At 43.3% G+C, this 4,545-nt stretch overlaps 1 long non-coding RNA gene across 2 annotated transcripts in view; it reads left to right on the forward strand.

Moving 5' to 3' along the window:
• Positions 1-399: 399 nt before the first annotated feature.
• The window catches only part of LOC129715179 (uncharacterized), a 28,463-nt gene continuing 24,317 nt past the window's right edge, over positions 400-4,545 (forward strand). Inside the window, exon 1 of one of the 2 annotated variants that reach the window (XR_008726450.1) lies at positions 400-1,370. This is a non-coding gene — a long non-coding RNA (uncharacterized LOC129715179). The remainder of the gene's footprint in view (positions 1,371-4,545) is intronic. The other variant, XR_008726451.1, reaches the window with a different exon arrangement.

The raw sequence follows: 4,545 nt of genomic DNA on the forward strand, positions 1-4,545 counted from the left end.
TCCCTTTCGTACACATGACTTGATCTTTGCACATGACTGTTGACAAGGCGCGCACTGTTTAAAGCGGCCGTTAACGAGGCGCGCACTGTTTTTGAATGGCCGTTAACGAGGCGCGCACTGTTTAAAACGGTCGTTAACGAGGCGCGCAATTTAAAATGGCCGTTAACGAGGCGCGCAATTTAAAATGACCGTTAATGAGGCGCGTACTGTTTAAAACGGCCGTTAACAAGGCGCGCGCTGTTTAAAACTGCCGTTAACGAGGCGCGCGCTGTTTAAAATGACCATCAACGAGGCGCGCGCTGTTTAAAACTGCCGTTAACGAGGCGCGCGCTGTTTAAAACTGCCGTTAACGAGGCGCGCGCTGTTTAAAACTGCCATTAACGAGGCGCGCCACCGCCACCAGCGGGCTTGTTTACATTGGCGCTCGCTCAGTGCGATGGACTACAAGTCTCCGGTAGGATCCCGAAACGTTGCCTATCCATCACCTCCACAGATGCTGCCTGGCCCGGCCTGATTAAGGTGCACTTTTCAATATTATTGCCTATTATCAAATGCTTTTTCAGTGCCCTAAATACAGAAATATCGGGATGGGCACTGCCAAATAAAAGAAAATGGGCGGCTGGTAGAGCTGCTGCCTCTCACCATCGAAGGGCCGAATGGCCTTCTGCACCTATTTTCTATGTTTCTACGCCCGGGTTTCAACCCTTGGCTCAAATCCTGTGTGGAATTTGCTTTGCTCTTTCATCTTTGGTTTGTAGTACTTTGTTTCTCCACCTCCCGTTTAAATTCCATTTGGAATATTTTGGACGACCAAGAAACCAAGAAGACTCGCTTATCAGACTTTGTCTTACCCCCATTTCTCTTCCAGCTTTCTTGGTCGCTACAACAAAAAATCTGAAGGGTCCTGGCCCAAGTTAACTCCTGAATGAAACTATCTAATTGTTTTGCAGAGATGAAAACAAGTGGAGACAATTTCCTGATTCTTTCTGCTTATAATTAAAATTTGCTCATAGGGTGATTTCACAAAAGGTCACTGGATCATAGACCCTCACCCACGTGACCGTAAAATCCAACTGGGGTACATGTGTCACTTCTGGTACATGTTATTGATGCTGAATACGCGCACTTTCACACCCGTTAAAAACCGCAAAAACGGCCCGTTTTTGAGCTGTAAATAACTGCCAGTCGGGGTGACCGTGAGCCACAGTTATCTTACTTTACAGTCCAGAAGATAGATAAAAACAAAGGTAAATACAAGAGGGAGCTGAAGGGGCAACAACAGCGGAAGTGGTTAGCGGACATTCACCGTGGAGATATAAAGATCGAAAATATCGGGAATTATCGTGTTTGCTCGCTGCATTTCATCAAAAGTAAGGCATTATTGACGTTTTATCTTTATTTGTTATATGAAAAGTTGTAACAAATAAGGGAAGAGATTGAAACTTTTTTTTCGCGCTCCATCACTGAGGAATGTGGAGGAGTCACTGGTGGATGTTTATGTTAAATTGTATTTTGTGTGTCTTGTTGCTTTTTATTGGTATGACTGGCAAATTAAATTCCTCGTATGTTGCGAAACATACTTCGCTAATAAAGTATGATTATGATTATTGTCATGGACTGATACCCCTGGCAAGACAACTTGGCCCAACTTGCTCACACTGACTTTGCAAATCATAGCTGACAAAACAATAATGGATAGGTACTGATCCTTAAGGCACACCACTAATCATAATTCTCCAGTCCAAAAGAGCATCATGCCAAGTTGGACCAAAGAGCCGGTTTTATGCCGTGTAATTCCGTGACTATGATTTTATGGTTTAGATTAGAATAACCATATAACCATATAACAATTACAGCACGGAAACAGGCCATCTCGGCCCTACAAGTCCATGCCAAACAAATTTTTTTTTCCCCTTAGTCCCACCTGCCTGCACTCATACCATAACCCTCCATTCCCTTCTCATCCATATGCCTATCCAATTTATTTTTAAATGATACCAATGAACCTGCCTCCACTACTTCCACTGGGAGCTCAGTCCACATCGCTACCACTCTCTGCGTAAAGAAGTTCCCCCTCATATTACCCCTAAACTTCTGTCCCTTAATTCTGAAGTCATGTCCTCTTGTTTGAATCTTCCCTATTCTCAAAGGGAAAAGCTTGTCCACATCAACTCTGTCTATCCCTCTCATCATTTTAAAGACCTCTATCAGGTCCCCCCTTAACCTTCTGTGCTCCAGAGAATAAAGACCTAACTTATTCAACCTATCTCTGTAACTTAGTTGTTGAAACCCAGGCAACATTCTAGTAAATCTCCTCTGTACTCTCTCTATTTTGTTGACATCCTTCCTATAATTGGGCGACCAAAATTGTACACCATACTCCAGATTTGGTCTCACCAATGCCTTGTACAATTTTAACATTACATCCCAGCTTCTATACTCAATGCTCTGATTTATAAAGGCTAGCATACCAAAAGCTTTCTTTACCACCCTATCTATATGAGATTCCACCTTCAAGGAACTATGCACGGTTATACCCAGATCCCTCTGTTCAACTGTATTCTTCAATTCCCTACCATTTACCATGTACGTCCTATTTTGATTTGTCCTGCCAAGGTGTAGCACCTCACATTTATCAGCATTAAACTCCATCTGCCATCTTTCAGCCCATTTTTCCAAATGGCCTAAATCACTCTGTAGACTTTGGAAATCCTCTTCATTATCCACAACACCCCCTATCTTGGTATCATCTGCATACTTACTAATCCAATTTACCACACCTTCATCCAGATCATTGATGTACAATGTGCAAGGCACGGTTCATACATTTGCAGATGGCGCTAAAATAGGAGTTATTGTAGACAGTGAAGAATAAAATCAAAAATTGCAGTGGGATCTTGATCAGCAGTTAAGTGGGCAAAGGAATGGTGAAGTCGAGTCTGGGTGAACACCTCCGCTCGGTCTGCACTAACCAACCTGACCTCCCGGTGGCTCAGCACTTCAACTCCCCCTACCATTCCGTATCCGATCTCACTGTCCTGCGCCTCCTCCACGGCCAGAGTTATTGACGAACAGCACCTCATATTCCGCTTGGGGAGTCTGCATCCTGGTGGCATGAACATTGATTTCTCACAATTCGGTTAACCCTTGCTGTCTCCTCCCCTTCCTACCTTGGCCCACTGGCTCCTCCTCCTCCTTTTTCGTTTCTTCTCCCAGCTTCCCCCCACCCCATATCAATCTTAAGAAGGGTTTTGGCCCGAAACGTTGCCTATCTCCTTCGCTCCATAGATGCTGCTGCACCCGCTGAGTTTCTCCAGCATTTTTGTGTACCAAAGGAATGGTGAATGTAGGGGAAGCTTTTTTACTCAGTTGGTTGAATATGTGTTTTTACAATACTGGGTACAAAAAGTGTGACATCTATACTATACTAAACCTCTGATCTTGTTATCTTCCACTTTGGCGGCCTTTTTATTTGCGCAATACGGCTCGCGATAACGCTACGACGTTTCAGCAGTTCACTCACCGTTTTCCTGTGCAGCGAGTCCACCAAGTTTCGTTCCGATTGAATGTCGTAAAAGTTAGAGAGGTTTAAAAATCTTAAAAGCCGCGCATGCACAGATCGATCTCTTCTCCTGCCTGTCAGCGCTGCACGGATTAGTCTCTTCCCCGTCATTCCCTGGGACGGTCTGCCCTTTCCTGTGCCATCGCGTCTTTATTGGAGCTGAGGAAAGCCGGTGGAGGTTTCCACCTGGACCTTCGGAGGGACTCAAAGTAGCCCAGCCCCGCCCCAAGCTGTAGCTCCTCTCCAACCAACCGTTACATGAAATTTAGAAAGTTGTTTTTCTAAAGCATGATAGCTGATTTCTTCACTTTTGCTGTGTTTCAACACACAATTGTACCTTCTTGCTATAAACATGGAGTATGTGACCAAATGAGCAATATTCCTGTTATCTAGTGAAACGTGTGTTAAGCGTGTTATATAGTGTCCAAGGGTGGTCACCAAAATGAAAGTAGCTCCTGTTTCTTCAAGTACTTTTTGTGAAATTTCTTTCTCGTGTTTTGAATAAACTTTATGGAAGTAATTGTCCATAATAAGAGACTGCAGGTACATAATTTGATGGAAATATAGCTATTGCAAAATGATGGTGTCACGCGTGTGATGGTGGACACCAAACATATTCACAAATTTTGGCATGCAGCAGCTTTTACAAAATCTAGATATTAACCATATAACAATTTCAGCATGGAAAACAGGCTCCCCATCTCAGCTCTTCAAGTCCGTGCCGAACACTTATCCGTGCCGAACACTATAAGGTTACTTTCTTCTCATAATTTCATTATCTATTAAGTTCTTCAAACTAGAACATTTTCAGGCTTCTTAGGAAATTCTTTGGTCTTAATTTACCATTGGGGTTACTCTAAAATAGGGTGGACACCAAGAGTAACCACCATTACAATCTTTGAAATATTCAGAGCACTTAATGCCAAATTCATTAAAAGTTTTGCATATTATTGTGAAACATGCATCTCTGCAAAGCAGCAAAC

This window comes from Leucoraja erinacea, unplaced genomic scaffold (assembly GCF_028641065.1).
Source record: "Leucoraja erinacea ecotype New England unplaced genomic scaffold, Leri_hhj_1 Leri_104S, whole genome shotgun sequence".
Taxonomy (NCBI): domain Eukaryota; kingdom Metazoa; phylum Chordata; class Chondrichthyes; order Rajiformes; family Rajidae; genus Leucoraja; species Leucoraja erinaceus.